Source organism: Dermacentor variabilis, chromosome 7 (assembly GCF_050947875.1).
Source record: "Dermacentor variabilis isolate Ectoservices chromosome 7, ASM5094787v1, whole genome shotgun sequence".
Taxonomy (NCBI): domain Eukaryota; kingdom Metazoa; phylum Arthropoda; class Arachnida; order Ixodida; family Ixodidae; genus Dermacentor; species Dermacentor variabilis.
This window is the reverse complement of record NC_134574.1, coordinates 83,175,734-83,194,173: the sequence shown is the minus strand read 5'-3', so window position 1 is coordinate 83,194,173 and position 18,440 is coordinate 83,175,734. Positions and strand designations below refer to the sequence as shown.

General features: G+C 45.1%; 1 protein-coding gene and 1 non-coding gene across 2 annotated transcripts in view; one reads left to right on the top strand and one right to left on the bottom strand.

Annotated features, from left to right (window-relative positions):
* Positions 1-18,440, top strand: part of LOC142587579 (uncharacterized) — a 70,913-nt gene that overhangs the window by 35,607 nt on the left and 16,866 nt on the right. The gene's annotated exons all lie outside the window — the stretch shown is intronic.
* TRNAS-UGA (transfer RNA serine (anticodon UGA)) lies at positions 10,962-11,034 on the bottom strand. Its single transcript has one exon. It is a non-coding gene; the product is annotated as a tRNA-Ser (tRNA).

The following is an 18,440-nucleotide window of genomic DNA, read 5'->3' as shown; positions in this document are numbered from 1 at the left end:
CAAGCTTACACAGCGCCAGACGGAGCACCGCAGGCCGAAATGTCGGATGCTGGCGTTCAAGGCCCAAGGGAACTCGGTCGTCCGTGCAGCTGCCACCCGAGCGGGCGTTCCGCCTACTCGGAGTGATCGCCTGCGTCTGACAATTCGGCCGGCAGTATTCAGACTGAGTTTCCGCCGCGAAATATTTCGTCTCGTGCACGAAACACGTAGCCAAATCGATGGCAAAGGACCATCGCTGAATTGACGAAATCACGCGCACACGTGGTACAACGACGAATTAACCCGTCGCCGCACTTCTTCGACATATTTTCCTTTCACTGATCACACAGCGCCTCTCTGGAAACCTTGTGCTCCCATGCAGTCGTCGTCGCGAAAATAGTACTTGTCGGCATTGTTTAGCAGACCAGTAAACGCCTTCGAGAGCAGTTGCAACTTGCTGAAAGGAAAAATACACGATACACGCAGAATGAGAGAGAATGCATTTTAGCATAGACACGAAATGTGACATATATATAGGTATATATATATGTATATATGTTTAATTTTTGACAAATAAGATAAACATTTTTCTGCACCAGCAAAATTAAAACTGGATATAATAAAACCGCTCTAGATTGTAAACATGCCAGTCACTGGTATTCTACATATCCTTACAGAATGAAGTTCCTAAACGAATGAAAAGTTAATTTAGGAAATCTTGGGCGCTATAGCGCAAATTTATTCTAAATTTTTCTATTACAATTCTGCAATCAGCCCTCCGCGATTGGTCGAACACTTTTTTGGACCACCCCTACTTCACCTGTCTGTCACGCGACGTCAGGAAAACCGCGATAACTCCCCATTTGATATGACGGGCACACATTGATTATGCATGATTTGACCGAAGAAAACAAAAATGGTTATTTACGTTTGGACGCCTTTTCACCATTAGCCCTCGGCCATCGGTCAAAAATTTTCGGGCTGCACCCTCTTCACCTGCCTGTCATGCGACGTCACAAAACCGCATATACTTACCGCGTCAAAGTGACGCGTACGCGCTAAGCATTATATGCCGAACAAAACTGAATTTTCTTTTGAATAGCGGCAGGCTGTCGCGTTCCGAAAGGAATAAAAGATTACTGCCGCCGATCATTCAGTTCACTGGCTACTCGCACGTGCCGGAGAGCACGGGGTTATTTGCGTATAATAAAACTTTTTGCGTGGCCCTGTATCGTTTTCGAGCCTATCGGCACGTTTACGACCTCGTTCTGCGAACACTTTTTCGCTGAGTATCCGTTTTATGGTCATTCTTAAGCTTCCGTTGCATTGCGCCGCTATTTTCGACCATCCACCGCAAGCAAAGTAAGAGAAAGCGGGCCAATCGCAGACGACAGCACCATCCTCTACATCCGGTTATTGATTTTCAGTGCAGTCGCTCGGCCCCATCAAATCCCTCTCCACTTCAGCGTGCTCCTCGCCACTTGTCAGTCAATTACATAACACAAGACGCTCACTTTTATTTGTTTTTCAAGCAAACAAAAGTGACCTCCTATGAACGAAGAGAACCATTGATTGGTCTGTTCAGACAACCCTGAGGGTGACCGCCCGATGCTTGCGTTGGCGGTTACCCAAATTTGATGTCAAGAGATTGGAATACAAGCATATTGGAATAGCTTTATGTTATAGGGCCCCTTATCTCGTCCCATATTAAGCTGTAAATAAAGACCGAAGTGTTTGAACTGTTATTTTGTACAGACATTCCACACTTTTGCAGAGACTATATATTGAGCTTCTAGGAATCAGCCACCTTAATTAACAGTGGATTGCATAATGATGCCAATATCGGAGGTCTTATGCGTGTACTAGCATAAAAACAATATGATAAATGCCGAAGTACTAAATTTTAAAAATGGCACTCTTCACAGAAACGGGTTAAATTATTTGGTCTAGTTATTCTGGAGCATTTCGAAGCAAGCTATTAAAATTAAATTATTGTATTATATACTATGTAATATAAGATATGGCTAATGAAAATCGGGGCCCTCGGTTAACCCCCTCTCTTGTCGTTTACTGTTTTATAGTATTATAGTAGTTACAACAAATGATTGACGTCCTCAACAGAGAGATTATAAGAGTAGGGTTTTAGGTTATTATACAGAAAAGAAACATAACAGTCAGTAGCCTGGCAAGGGAACAAGAGTTCGCGATCGCCGGTCTAGCCTCTATAGTGTGTGAAGATGTACGTTTTCCTAGGTTAGTTACTGAAAGGGGACCCTGTTCGTGAGGAAGAAATTTACTAAAGAGCAAAAGTTAGAGCGCAAACGGCAGACATTGTTGTATTATGACTGGAAACTCACCATTTTAATTAATAAGAAAGCTGTACAATCAGTGCATTCTACCAATGGAAACATATGGGGCAGAAACTTGTAGACGGACAAGGAAGCTCAAAAACAAGTTAGGGACCGCGGGAAGAGCGATAGAATGAAGAATGTTAGGCGTAAGGTTAACAGAAAGGAAGGGAGTGGTGTGGATCAGAGAGCAGATGGGGATAGCCGATGTTCTAATTGACATTAAGAGAAAAAAATAAAGTGCGGCAATTCATCTATGCGTAGGTTACATGACTGGTGAACCATTAGGGTTTTAGAATGGGTGCAAAGAGAAGCAAGGCACAGTCTAGGACGGCAGAATACTAGGTGGAATGATGAAATTAAGAAATTCGCAGGCGCTAGTTAGAATCGGTTGGCACAGGACAGGGCAATTGGATATCACACGGAGAGGCCTCCGTCGCGCAGTGGACGATAAATAGGCTGATGACGATGATGATGATAAGTGTTTCACGAGCAAAACCACCTTTTGATCATGAGGCACACAGGTACTGAGGAACTGTGGATCAATTTGGACAACCTCAGGTTCTTTCACATGCACCTCGAAGCAGAAGGGTGCTTTTGCGTTTCGCTCCCATCGACATACGTCCGCCGTTGCGGGGATTTTTTCACTGGCCCTCTTGTTTATCGCTAGATTTGTGAAAGTTTCCAACAGGGTTCTCCATATACATTCATTTTATAATAGTGCTTGACTTGGGTTCTCCACAGACACTGTAGCATGGCTACCATGTTTAGATGAATATCGTGCACTTCTTGACTTTTAAATGTACCGAATGCAACATATTGAGCCATTATTGTAATCTTGTGGTGTATGGAGCCACGAATAAATGCCCTCCTTGATCGTATCCAATTGCAGCAACTTTAGACGAAATAAGTCATGCTTCCTCATGTTGAAGCGCTTTGTTCACAAAAAATAAGATCCTCGTTCTCACAATGGCCTCCGATCGTGTCATCCCCCGAGCTGAGGTCACTTGAGAGTGTATTCAACTGCACTTCAAATATGACATCACTGTCATTTAAAAAGTGCATCCCATTGCGGTCATCATGCAGATATAAAATACTTGTTCGCGTCTAGTTGGAAAGCAACACACTTTCTGAGGCAAAAGCCCAATTATTCTTTTGAATTGGGGTGCAAACCTAAAACACAACTGTGCTGTTGTAAACAGGACTGGTAGTGTAGCAACCGACATAAAGGAGCCAAACTGTGGAGCTTCATGTTATTATTCTTCCTGAGGAGCCCTGCTTTCGAATTATAAAATGCAGATCAAAATGAACCATTTGGAAAGCAAACGTGCATTTCATACTAGTAATTAAAATAATGTTCATGCTAGCTTGTAGGGTGCACACTGCATTATCTTTATTTGAATGTGAATTTGTTACGTTGATATGGGTTGCCAACTGCATTGGTGTATTGTTGATCGAGAGTAGTCGAACGCCAGGTAATATCATCAGACATCGTGCGAAGTAAATGCCACTTGCTTGCGGCATTTAAAAGAATAAAAAATGAATCTGTCATCCATCAGTTGCATTGCACGAAAACGTTATATTAACAAATAACATCCCATCATGTCTCCATGTGTTATTAAATAATGTCTGCTTGCTGACTTTAAAGCTTGAGGTTAGAGCTGGTGCTTCTGTCATGTGTGTACATATCTTCGTTTGTTCGCTTTTTTGCGGCATTACGCCAAAATTAGTATAACCGAGTGGTCAGCAAGCAAGCAAGTAGCAAGTCAAACAAGTAGCAAGAATCAAGAGGATTAGGTGAAATCCACAACAATGTTGCACTTTTTCACCTTCTTTCCTTATACTTAAGTCGGTAAGCCATCGTCAGTATTAGAGTCGATCTAACTGCCCTAAAAGTTGTTGACACTATGCAAAAATGGTAATGCAACTAAGTATAGATTTAACTGCAATAGGAAGAGCCAATCTCAGTTTGTTCCTCCTGACACAAATAAGGTATGTTTATTCATTTGGCATGAAGAAAAGCCCGGATTGTTCTCAAGGCCCTTGTCATAACTCTGCCTACGCAACAGTGTTCTTTTTAGGAGGAACTTCTCCAACAGGGAAGAGATATCTACTAGTCGTCCCTAGAACCCTCCGCAATTAAATTTTGCAGGCCTGTCACGATGAAGCTACCCCAGGTCACATTAGGCTACACAAGAACATTAGCACGAATCAAAGAGAAGTATTACTGGCCACGGCTCGCAGCACAGGGGAAGCACTACGTTCGAACGTGCCTTGATTGTCAGCGATGAAAAGTGCTACCTACGAAACCTGCCGGACTATTACATCCCGTTCCAGTTCCGGAGACACCGTATGCACAAATTGGGATGGACCTTTTGGGTCCATTCCCAATATCTGCTGCCAGAAATAAGTGGATCATAGTCGCGACAGATTACCTCACGCGATATGCTGAAACCAAGGCACTTCCTAGCAGCACGGCAGCCGAAGCCGCACAGTTCTTCATCGAAAACGTCGTCCTGAGGCGCGGTGCTCCAGCGGTTATCGTAACCGACAGGGGAACCGCGTTCACGGCTGAACACTTACGAATTGTCCTCACCCTCAGTGCCACGGCACACAAAAGGACGACAGCCTATTACCCACAAAGCAATGGATTTACGGAGCGCCTCAACAAGACTCTCGCAGACATGCTGTGCATGTATGTCGATGTGGAACACAAGAACGGGGACCAAATTACCCTACGTAACGTTTTCTTATAATACGGCTCGGCAAGACACAACAAGACTGACGTTCCTCAGTCTCCTCCACGGTAAAGAAGTGACTACAATGCTGGATGCTATGCTTCTTCAAGGTTCCAACGATTCCGAGACTGACGCCGGAGATTTTACAGAGCGCGGCGAAGAAGCAAGACAGCTTGCGCGCGTTCACATAGCTAGCCAGCAAGACAGTGATGCCCGACGTTACAATCAACACCATCGATGCGTCGTCTACCAGCTCGGCCAGAGAGTCTGGGTTTGGGCTCCAGTACGCCGCCGAGGCCTCACAGAGAAACTTCTGCGCCGATACTTCGGACCGTACAAGGTTCTATGACGCCTTAGCGACGTCAACTATGAAGTCGTCCCTGACAGCCCATCCTGCTCGAGGCGCCGTCAGGACTTGCCTGAGACTGAGCGCGTGGTGCGCGTGAAACCTTATTTTTCTGAATGACATGGACACTCTCTGGTTTGCTGGACACCGGATGCTACCCGCCGAGCATCGGGGCGATGCTCTTTCTGGAGGGGAGAAAATGCCGCGACGCCATCTGTGCCCAACCACGTTGACGATGAAGAGGACCACCTCGTGTGTACAAGCGAGGCGCTACAAAAGAAGCCTGGACTGAGCGCTTGCCCTAATTCTCTCGATTAAATGCCGCTCTCCGCTCTTGTCTCCAGTGAGCCGTGACAATATGTAGACTAGACAAGTCTAGATTTCAATCAGACCCTTCACGGTCGAGCAGCATTATAATGTGACCATTAGGGTGCAAAAATTGCAAACGGTGCAGATGCGATTCGGGAATTCGTAACTACCACGTGTTAGCAAGAACAGCAACCGTTAACCTCGAAAGTAATCAAATCCTGGGCGGGGTCACACGTTAGAAGCCATTTCCGTAAATTGGAGATGCGAAGAGGACCAAAACAACGATCGCAGCAGCGCTTATGAGGAGAATGTTCTGCCGTGGCGGCTTTAGCTTCTCTCTGCCTATATTTCCGAAATACATCTCTTTAGTTTTGCCTACTATTATCCCTTACATGATATCTACACCGGCTTGTAGTTTCGGCCAGGGACCCCTCACCACTCTGATTAGCCCGAAAATTATTGGTGTCACTTGAAAAAAAACACAAATAAATAAAGAAACAAAAATACATGGCCCACTGCAAGCGCTTCAGAGCCCGCTAAGGTAAGAGATGTTAGCAGAAATGCACGGATGCCATTGATGCTTTTAGCCGCCCGGTCTGCCATCTTGCGAAATGACACAGCTACATGCCCGGATGCGCCTGCACAGCGAAATTGCGGTTACTATTAAAAGTGAGCAGTGTACGGCTTCAGCACTGCACTTTGAATTCTCCGCCATTCATGGCATATCACAAAATCTTCAATGCGCAAATATGTTTGAAATTTTGACTGCAGCGCTACATCGATTAGCTCATATACCGTGTTTTTTTTTGCATTCCAAAGTAGAACCTAGTATTTTGTACTACCCAAAACAGTTAAAAGCTGCGTGAAGGCTGTCGTTGACTTGCAATTGTGCAGCGCCTTCTGGGCCCTGTTTTAGATCCGCACCAGGGGATGAAATGCGAACGTAAAGCGCCTTTATATATTTAATGTCTTTTCTAGAAACGCGACGGCTTGAACGTGTTTCATTGCGCACGTACATGGTGTTTCACTTAACATGTGCCAAACATTCAATGCATGTAAATGCTGCGCAGCTGAACAGATTCCAATGTAATGTTGTTTGCCGTCGCTTGGAGATACTAAGATTACACTTAAGATTTGCACTCAGCCTAATTTGATAATTAGTATTTATTAGTCGAATGATCAAATTCTCAATGATTATAGTCAGATGAACAGTGTCAAAGAGGAGCTACCGATACAGCTTTCTGTTGCTGAATACGTGCTACATAAAGTGTTTTTCTGAACATGAAAGAAGGCCGCAAATACGCATAGAGTGCATCGAGCGGCTAGACGCACGGCAATTTTGTGTGTATATGCTGCCTGCTTTCGCGCTCGGAAAAACACTTTTATGCAGCATGTTCAAGTTCAAGTTCAAGTTAATTCATCAACTATGTCAGTTTTACAAGAATTGTATGCAAAATTAGCATTACACAGGGAGTCCCAAAGTTACAAACTGTCAGGGGGCTCCCATACATGAACAAAATGAAAAAAAGACGATACAAATCAAGCATTGGTTACGGTGGCTTCACAGACAATTTCAAAAAAATGAGAAACAGCGCGAAAAAAACAAGAATATAAAGCTGTTTAGTAAGACGAAAAAATTCGGAGAAGACTTCAGTAGTGAACAAGCAATGCAAATGTACAATACAATAAAAATAGGAGTAATATAACATGTAGTATAATAGCTAAGTCAATTATGATTACAATCACAAAAGGGGTGGTTAGGATGAAGAGAGTTGCTGCATAAGGTATTTCTTAACTTGATTCTTGAATATATGCTCTGTGGGGGATGATTTAATGGTATGTGGAATAGAATTCCATAGTTTTATTCCCGCAAATGCGGTAGTGAACTTACCAGAGCTTGTGCTCACTTTAGGCAAAAGACGATTATCGAGTTCAGAGAACCTAGTAGTGTTAGTATTTACAAAAGTTTCAATAACAAAGCAATCTATGTGTGTAATATTACGAAATATCTTATATATCAGGATTGTAAACCTTAATTGAAAGAGCTGATGAAGAGGATTAATGTTTAAACTGCAATAAAGTGGCGTCGGATTCGATAAGAAATGGCTGAAAGTCATAAGGCGAATCGCCTCATTCTGCAGGCGTTGAAGTTGGCTGTGGTGAGCGAGGTATGTGTTTCCCCAGGCTGATCTGCAGTAAGATGAATGGCTGTGAATGTGTGCATGATAAAGGGGATGGATAATTTGTGGCTGAAAATATGAGCGGGTTTTGATTATGGCGTGTATTCCAAACGATATCTTACGCACAAGTGACTGCGCATGAAGACTGAATTTCAGATGCCTGTCTAAAACTACGCACAGAAACTTAGTTTTATCGAATATTGGTATTAAATTGTTTTCAAGACACACCGATATAGAGTTCGAAATAAGTGTCGGGAAGGAATGAAAAACTATAAAAACCGTTTTTAGCGGATTGATGACCAACATGTTCTTTTGACACCAGGAAGCTATGTTATGCAGATCATCGTTAACATTTCGATGTAGCTCGTCGACATTGTTACCACAAGTAAAGATAGTCGCGTCATCTGCATAGCATATACAGTCCGTAGTGGTCAGAAAATTAGGTACGTCGTTTATAAATAGCAGAGACAGCAGCGGGCCAAGGATTGAGCCCTGAGGAACGCCTTGATATATGCTTATAACAGATGAGAGTTTGCCGTCATTCTGAGCAACTTGAGTAAGATTAGTTAGGTAGCTGGAAATAAGTTGAAGTGGTGGGCCAGTTAGGCCGTAAGAGTATTGAGCAAGGTAAATCTGTATCGGGAGTTTCTCATGTTCATGTCCAATTTTCACCCCGAAACTTTTCACTTAGTTGTAATAGTTGAAAAGTTCATTAAATACTTTAAGCTAATTTATCTCATACGTAGAATACAGAAAATAATCTGCGTATCTCCAAGCGACAGCAAACATTACCTTGCTTCGGTCCAGCTACGTGCCATTCACATATTTTACCATTTTATTAAGGTTTCCTGAAACACCCGGTACTTTTCTAACGCTAGCATGTTATCCCTGCTAAGCGGCGTACACTGCCTCACTCATTTATATTAAACAACTTCAAGAAATACTTTTTGAACACCAGAAACAATCATAGCTTGCTGGTAATTCTGAATTTCTTTAATTTGTGTATCATTATATTGATATATTTTATATATGTTGGCGCATAACCTGGTGGATATTATACAGAGGTCTGAAAAAGCTATGCAACATTTTAAGCAACGCCAGTATTGTTTTCACGTTTAGAAAGTCGCAGGTGTCTTGCACGCAGTGTAGGTGTGAAATCAATCTGCCGAAAAAAAAGCATTGCTTTCTCGCTAGGAGCCAGCTGGCGTCCGATGATATGTGAAACGTTGTACCCACACAATAGCGGTGAAGTCATGACGCACGGCCTAAAATAAGCAGGAAATGTACGCTGTGACTTCTAGCTTGCCACTGCTGTTGGAAAAAAAAGTGTACAATATTGCATTGTACTGGTGCTAAGATAAGGGGCACGAACTTGGAAAGTAATAAAGAAAGCTCGAGAACAAGTCAAGGTCTGCGCAAACAACGATGGAACGACAATTGTTAGGCGTAACCCTGAGAAACAGGAATAGAGCGGTGTGCAGCAGAGATGAATAAGGGATAGCCGATATGCTCGTTGACTACACGAGAAAAACAGAGCTGAACAGTCCATGTAAAGCGTAAGGCAGATTCCCGGTGGATAATTAAAGTTACAGAAGGGTTGGCAGGGGAAGAGAAGAGCAGTTCACCATGGCAGGAAATTCGGTGGGGTATAAAAATTATGAAATTTACAGGCCTGCGGTAAGTTACATCCAGGCAGCTCAAGACAGGAGTTGCGGAGGATTGGTGATGTAGGCCTTTGTTCTGGGCAATGCCAGTGCTTGAGCAATGCCAGTGTCTATAGAATGGTTAGTTTACTTGCTTTCGGCATATTATGTTATATTCACAATAACGTTCTCGTGGAAATTACAAAAGACATGCGCAAGCACATGACGTTGCATGTAAAATGGTCGAATACTCATAAAAAAAATTGTTCTCGCAAACGCTGTGTCCACTTTGTCCAGTCTTCAATATATGATTATAAATAAATATATATATTTATATTATGTGTTTGTTTATTGATCAGATGGCTGCACTCAAAACGATCATGTACTCGTGACGCCTGCAGCAGAAAGGATGTTGCACATCCGACATTAAGGTTTGCGAGTGCTGGCGCTGGCTAATACTAGCAGGGTTGCTTCCATTTGTAAAACAAAAGTACCCCAGAAAGTGGATGGGGGAACGGGGCCGCGGTTGCTCAATTGGTAAAACATCGCACGCGTAATGCGAAGACGTGCGATCATTCCCCACTTGTGGCAAGTTGTTTTTTCATGCACTTTCATTTTCATTATCGAATATTTATTCAATTAAACTAGTTAGTACAAATAATTTCCACTATGGTGTCTGTTGTGTTCTTGCTCGTTGGCTTATAAGATGGTTAATAAAAATTGGGCCCCTTGCTTAAACCCCTTTCATCTTGTTCATTGTATAACGAGGGTCTTGAATGCGGCAACATTCATGCCTTCAGGTTGCATGTGTGGGTTTTGTGACCACTGGCTTTCACTCAAAAAGTCGAGTACTCGTCAAGTCTGTGCCCGAAAGATTGTTGCGCATCCGTCGACAAGGTTTGTTAGTGTTGGCGCTGGCTAATGCTCCTAAGGTTAGTTCTAGTAGTAAAACGTAAATACCCTAGAAAGTGGATGAGGGAACGGCACCACAATAGCTCACTTTGCAACCTCGGGCAAGTTGCTCTTACGTTCCACTTCCATTGCCACTATATGTATCAGTAGTAAATGTATCAAATTAGTAAGTATAGGTTTTTCCTGTATGTTGTACTTGGTGCACTTGCTGGCTTCTCAGGATATATATATATATATATATATATATATATATATATATCTATATATATATATATATATATATATATATATATATATATATATATATATATATATATATATATATATATATATATATGTAAACGAAAAGAAAGGGGTTAACCGAGGGGCCCGATTTTCATTAGTCCTATCATAAGAAGCCAACAAACACTGGCATCAAGGACAACATAGGGGAAATTGCTTATGCTTAATAAATGGAATGAAGAAACGATAAATTAATAGAAATTAAACTGGAGGAAAGAACAACTTGCCGCAGGTGGGAACGGAACCCACAACCTTCGCATTTCACGTGCGATGCTCTACCAATTGAGCTACCGCGGCGCCGTTTCCCCATCCACTTTCTTGGGTATTTATGAGTCCTAGTAGAACCCTGGGAGTGTTAGCCAGCGCCGCCATATATATATATATATATATATATATATATATATATATATATATATATATATATATATATATATATATATATATATATATATATATATATATATACGTAATATTGCTTTATAACAGGACGGGCCGATGATGGGTAGAGCGTCATCGTTCGGGTTCTTGGCCAGTAGCATTTTGAAGGCATCATCAATTCCTTTCATGCTGTGCTTGATTCGGTCCACTTACGATATGGTGGAATTGACGCGTATACATAGATCGACAACGTCCGATATCTAACTGGTGAGTGTTTCTCCCGTGTCCTGTGCGCGAGTGCGCAATTGCTGCTCGGCTCGGAGTTTGCGGAAGGCGGGTCGGCTAACACCTCTGTAAAAGCCGCTTCGATTGTAAACCACGTTCTGAAATGCGCCTCAGGGTTCGTGAACCAGAGATGGGACACGCCCGCGGGATAGAAAGCGACGTTGGTTAGGTTGGTCGAGTCACCCCATTTGTTATGAGCTCTCGGACTCTTGTAGGATGCAAGGCAGTCTTCAACGTTGTTGTCGTCCGTCCAAGTGAAGATGGTAAGATCCCGCTGGTGAATAGAGCCAGCGCAGAGAAAAGGTGACAACGGGAGCGTCTGCTGGTTGGCGTCTGGAATGGCGAAAGGCCGCGTCCGAATGTGGAAATCCAGGATGGCAGAGTTGGAGGAGCCCAGCACGTCCACCAATTATAAAGGAGCTGCATTACACGTCGGGCCGATGATGGGTAGAGAACTTCACCAAGCATAGCCTTTAAGCTCGAGCATCTGCGCCACGCGATGCTGCTAGCAATTCTGCTGGCTAGGTGCAGACGTTCTCCTTGATTATATATATATATATATATATATATATATATATATATATATATATATATATATATATATATATATATATATATATATATATATATATATATATATATATGTGTGTGTGTATGTATGTGTGTGTGTGTGTGTGTGTGTGTGTGTGTGTGTGTGTGTGTGTGTGTGTGTGTGTGAGTGTGCGCGTGTGTGTGAGCGAGTGTGTGTGCATATGGCTTTTAAAGTGTGCTCATGAAAGAGTTTTTTAACAAACGTACTGACCCTTTGAACTCTAAGCCGCTAATTAGATAGTGAAACGAAGATGTGGGGCTTCCGCACAGAAAGAAGGCGCGCGCAAGGTCTAGGATATGCAAGACAATTAAGCATGCTGGCTGCACACTCTCTTTATGGCCCGCCATTAAAGAGACCGAATCTATTTTTCCAGCCTCCATCTTCAATCTGTTACATTGTTCTAGTGGAGGTGGGGGGTATGCTACCCCTCTAAGATAAACTCCGTCTACAAGCCTATTACGAAGTCCTGTTGAGCTGACTCCAGTACATGTAAGGACAAGCCGTTGACTTCAGTAACTACCACCTGAGCCCAAGCCTCTACCTAACTGTGTCAGAAGGATGAGAAGGATGAGTACATCAGTTCCCTCTTCCCCAACGGCATCGTTGGAGGTCGTCCTAAACCAGCCGCGAATCCTCAAATCCTTCCATGTGGATGCCTTCGAGGATGCTGAAGGCTGGCTGGATGTCTTTGAGTGTGTAGCGGAATTCAACGGCTGCACTGCGGAGCAGAAGAAAGAAACTCTGCAACCGTTTTGAGTGGGTACCTATGACGCCACCGAATAACTCTTGCTTGACACCGCGCATCATTTTCCTTAACTTCTTTCCTTCCGACATGGACGGATCTGCGCGTCTGAAAAGTTGGACCAAAAGTTGGTCTGAAAAGTTGGGCTACGCCTTCGTCACCCTCGAGGACTGCGCGCGGTCATGGTTTGAGAAATGTGGTGCGACCCAATTGATATGGAACGAATTCTGACGGCAGCTAATTAGCTGATATGCAAGTCTTGATCGCGAGGGCCGAGCTGAATCTGCAATTCAGGCGAGGGTACAGCGACCGAACGAAAGCGTCGTAATGTTTGTGGAAGATATGTACCAGCTTTTCCCACGCCCACATCCGTCCATGTCGGAAGAAAACAAGTTAAGGAACATGATACGCGGTGTGAAGCAATAGTCATTTGGTGTCCCGAGCTTTAACCCTCCCAAGACCACTGCAGAGTTTCTTGCGCAAACCACATCAATAGAAAAGGCAAAGCAGCGGCAAACAAGCAAGTATAACCGCGACATGTGTACCCTCTCACGTGACGCTTTCGCTCTAAACTCTGGCAGTACGGACGCCTTGTGGGTGCTCACCAAGCTTGTTGTTCGAGAAGAGCTCGAAAAGCGTCAGGTGGCTGACGTTTCGGTACCATGGTGTTCTCTGTCTGAGGTCATGCATGAGGAAATAAGGCAGGCTGTCCGTGTCCCTTCGGTTTTGGCTCCCCATGATCTCAGTCCCTCAGGACTCAAATAAAGTTCTTGTCATGTCAAGTCATGTCTGTGTCCCAGAGTGAAGCGACACCTGAGCATGAGGCACTGCACCCACAGCCTCGCGGGTCGTTTGCAGCAGGTGCGCGAAGTTTTTAGTCCCCAACTTTTTGTAGTGTGAGCGTACTCCCGGACTTCATGGTGTGCGCGCCGTTGAACAAGCGACTGGCGACTTGAGGCCTCGCAGTGAGCCATTCATGGCTGAAGCGCGACCACCCGGCAAGAGCAACATATGGCACACCGCAGCCTGGAGGCCCTTGTATTTTCATTGCGGTGAAGCTAATCGCCTCCCAGGGCATGTCCTTGCCTCCGAGCGGGGCTCCATGAATTTTCGCTCAGTGCGCCTTTCCCGCGCAAAGGCGAACGAATGGGATCAAAGCCCATCTTGCCGACACCAGGACGCCATTTGTTCGGCAATTCCTTGATCGCTGGTCACCGTCACCGGCCCGAAACAGGTCTTCCTGCCCCCTCTTCACGCCGAGAGCAACCAAGCGTCACTCACCCACTCAAGGCCCCTCGAAAAACTTAGTCTAACGAAATGCGCAAGTGAGGTCGCTGAAGTGGCGAACGCAGAAGATCCTGTACGAGGAAGACAGCGTTATGAGAAAATTCAGACGCATGGGAACAGTGTGTTTCCATGTCAGTATCTTGCGACGTGCCAGTAACCATAAGGACCAAGAAGTCAAGTCGTTAATCGACAATGGTGCGGACAAGTCTGTTATCAGCCAGAGTATCGCGCTTTTACAGAATAAAGCTTCAACACAATGGACTAGAACTCAGATTCGTAAAGCAGGAGGGCACGTCATAACACCAGTTTGCCGGTGCACGACACGAGTCAATATTCGGGGCTTCGCGTATATCGACGACTTCGTCATTCTTTTTCAATATTAAAAGGTCTTTATACTCAGCATGGGTTTCCTTCACGCGAAAGGTGCCATCATCCACCTGCAAGAGTCCAGAGTCAGCTTCGCTATTATGCAAGGCGAAGCGAAGAGTAATGACTATTACGCTGACATCGCGCTTCCTGTAGCCCACGATCACTTCACGTTTCACCCAAGAGCAGCGTGCTTACTGTTGTCGGATGCGATATGGAGGACGATGCCGAAGGCATTGCTGAGGCAAACAGGTGGGCTTCTTCAGGTGCGAAACAAATGTTCCGCCGTTATTCTAACAAACTTTAACAACGAGTACGGCATGCACCTCGAGGAACGACAATCGCATTTCTTTGCGAACTTACTGATGTTACTGACATTCGCACATTAGCAATCGCATCACCTCAGTAATTTGAGTTACCCAGGCTAAAATAACGCATTTATGTGAACGCTGCCCTGCCAGACCATCAGAAAGACTGACAGCTTAGCCTCGTGAATGATTTTTCTGACTGTCTTTCAACGTCGTCCAATGTACGATGCAGGTCCATCACAAAGCACTAGATTATTGTGGACGACTCAGCACGTCCTGTTCGCCAGTATTCTTACAGGGTGTCTTAAGCGGAAAGGGAAGCGATCAAGCGGCAGGTGAAAGAGATGCTCCAAGACGATGTCATCCAGCCGTCCGCAAGCCCGTGGGCCTCCCGTTTGGTGTTAGTAAACAAGGACAACACACTACGTTTTTCTGTACACTACAGAAAGTATAACTGTGTCACGAAACGAAATGTTGATCCATTGCCATGTATCGACGACGTATTGCATCGTGTACAACATGCCAAGCTTTTTCTTTCTAGTATCTAACATTCTGGTATTGGCAAATCTAAGCGGATGAATTGGACCGTGAAAAAAACAGGCTTTGCGACACCTGGCGGGCTTTATCAGTTCAAAGTTTTCCTTTTCGGTCTCTGTTCAGTACCTACCACCTTTCGGCGACTGATGGATACCGGTCCTTGCTGAACACAAATGGCAAACCTGCCCCGTATGTTTGGATCACGTCGTCATTTTCTCGTGCACGTTTGACGAACATCTCGCACGGCTCAAGAGCTTCCTCGCTGCCATCCGTAGTGCCAACTCCGCAATCAAATCTGAAAAACGCTACTTTGTGTTCCAAGAGCTCGAATATCTTGCCCATGTAGTTTGTCCTAGAGGCATCCGACCAGACTACTACAAGCTACCTACTGTAGCCGCGTTTTTACCACCCACAGAAAAGGCTGTTCAACGCTTCTTTGGTTTGTGCGCATGTTCTAGACACTTCGTCTAGGAGTTCTCGAGAATCGCTGAGCCTCTGACACGGATTACCTGCGACGATATTCCTTTCATTTGGGCGGTGGACGAGCAACAGCAGTCGTTCAATGAATTGCGCTGGCATTTGCAAGCTGCCCCGATACTTCGTCATTTTGACGATCACGTTGATACAGAAATATATTCTGACGCCAGCAATGCGGGCCTCGGCACAGTTTTGGTGCAGTGGCAAGCTGGTGCGGAACGCGTCATTGCTTGTGCAAGCCGTATTTTTACCAAGGCTCAGATAAACTACTCAACCACTTACAAAGAATGTTTGGCGGTGGCTTTCACAATTAGTAAATGCCGACCCTATTGGTACGATAGACCGTTTAAGGCTCTCATCGATCAGCACGCCCTGTGCTGTCTTGCCAACCTCAGACATCCTTCAGGCAGACTATCCCGTTGGAGCCTGCGGTTACAAGAATGTGACATCACCGATGTCCACCGATATGGAAGGAAGTACAATGACGCCGACGGTTATCACGCGCACCAGTGACTACGACATCATCGGACCTTTACCATGACATGCCATTTGTCGGTGTAATTGACGTCGTAAAGCTAGATGAGCACCAGTGCGGTGATCCTGGGTTGCTGCCGCTGATCGAGCCCCTTCTAGGAGTTGAAACCGTTTTACCTCACTCGCTTGCGCGGCTTATATCATACTGTCTGCACAACAACGTCCTTTAAAGGAAGAACTGCAGAAGCTGTCCAAGTACTTACCTCCTTGTCGGGCCATTGGCGCTGCGCCAAGAGATTTAACAAGCCTGCCATGATGGCCCTTGCGGTTGACATCTAGGATTCGCTAAAACATTAGCCAGAATAGGACACAAGTATTACTGGCCTGTTCTGTTTTCTTCTGTGCAACGGCACGTAAAGACTTGCCACGAATGTCAGCGCCGCAAGAAACGGCCCGTTAAATCGACTGGCTTTTTCCACCCTGTGGATCAACTTCAAGCACCGTTCTAACAAAAAAGAATGAATCAGCTTCGTGTATTCCTATTGACCTCTTCGCGCAGCAGTTAGATAGTCCTCGCTATCGCCTACTTAACCCGGTACGCCGAAACTGTAGCTATTCCCCAAGGGAACCTTTATGAAGTGGCTATGTTCTTTGTCGGCCACATCCTCCAATGACATGGTGGACCCTCTGTTCTAATCACAGATTGCAGTGCACCCTTCACAGCTGAACTTATGCAGGGCGTTCGCAAGCTGGCGCATAGCTGACACCGCAGGAGCACTGCGTGTTATCGAAAAACAAATGGATTAACGGAGCACATCAACAGAACGCTAGCTGATACGCTTTCCGTGTATATTGTGAAGTCGCAGTGAGGGTGAAGAGAGCAGCGAAGCTGTGAGTAACGAAACTAGCATTTTATTGGGCGAACCTGTGCACTGAAATATAGGCTACAAATAACAACGACAGCAGCGAACACAGTCGGCGATAGTCGAAAATCTGATCTGCGTGTCAGGCGCGTCGGCATTTATACATATAATCGAAGGTCACAGAATGATCGCTCGTGACCGCGTGTCTTCCAGAACGTTCTACACCATTCGCGTCACGAGATGAAATCAGATTACGCAAGGTTCGGTGACATCTGGCAGCGAATAGAACCATCGATAACTGTCTAAAAATTTCCGATGCGAGCAGGCACGTCCTGCGCTCTGCGGTAACATTTGTTAGGCGGCGAAACGTGGTCACCCGATAAACAACTACACGTGTGAATGCCTACTTCTTAAAAAGCATCGTCCCGATGCTACAAGCATAATACAGCAAAACACAACAGGATCCTTATTAATGAAAATTAACAAAAGTTGAAATTAACAAGGCCGTGAAAGTAATGTCCAGAATTCAGCTATGCAAAATCCCAAAGCTCCTTAGCACTAGTAGAACGGTTTTAGTCTTACATCATGGACTATTTCAGGTCGTGAGCGGCGTCGCTATGATAGCGAAATTCCGTCTTGTACGACCTTATAGTTGAGTGTGCCAATGCATCGGATGATACTGTAGGGTGCGAAATAGCGGAGTAAAAGCTTCTCGCTCAGTCCTCGTCGGCGTATTGGGGTCCAAAGCCAAACACGGTCGCCGGGCTCGTACTCGACGTAGCGTCGTCGAAGGCTGTAGTATCAGCTGTCAGTCATCTCCTGGTTCTTTATCGGCAGGCGGGCGAGCTGTCCGGCGCCTTCGGTGCACTGGAGATTGATGGCAACGTCTAGATTCTCTTCGTCCGTGACGCGCGGCAGCATGGCGTCGAGAGTCGTTGTCGGGTTCCTGCCGCAAACCAGCTTGAACAGTGTGATCTGTGTTGTTTCTTACACCGCCGTGTTGTAAGACAAGGTTGCGTACGGCAGGATGGCATCCAGGTCTTTTGTTTAACGTCGACGTACATTGCGAGCCTGCATGTCGGCGAGGGTCTTGTTCAGGCTCTCAGTAAGACCATTCGTCGGCGGGTGGCACGCAGTTGTCCTCCTGTGGCTTGTCTGGCTGTATTGCATAATGGCTTGGGTGAGCTCGGCTGTAAAGGCCGTTCCTCTACCAGTGATGGAGACTTCCGGGGCGCCATGTCGCAGCCGGATGTTCTCGTCGAATAATTTCGCTACATCGGCTGCGCAATCTTTCGGCAGAGCTTTCGTTTCAGCGAAACGGTATAGGCCTTTCTGCGAGTGATTTCTGTGCGCTGCTGCCAAAAGCTTACTACCTTCTCTTCCCCCTTGCCGCA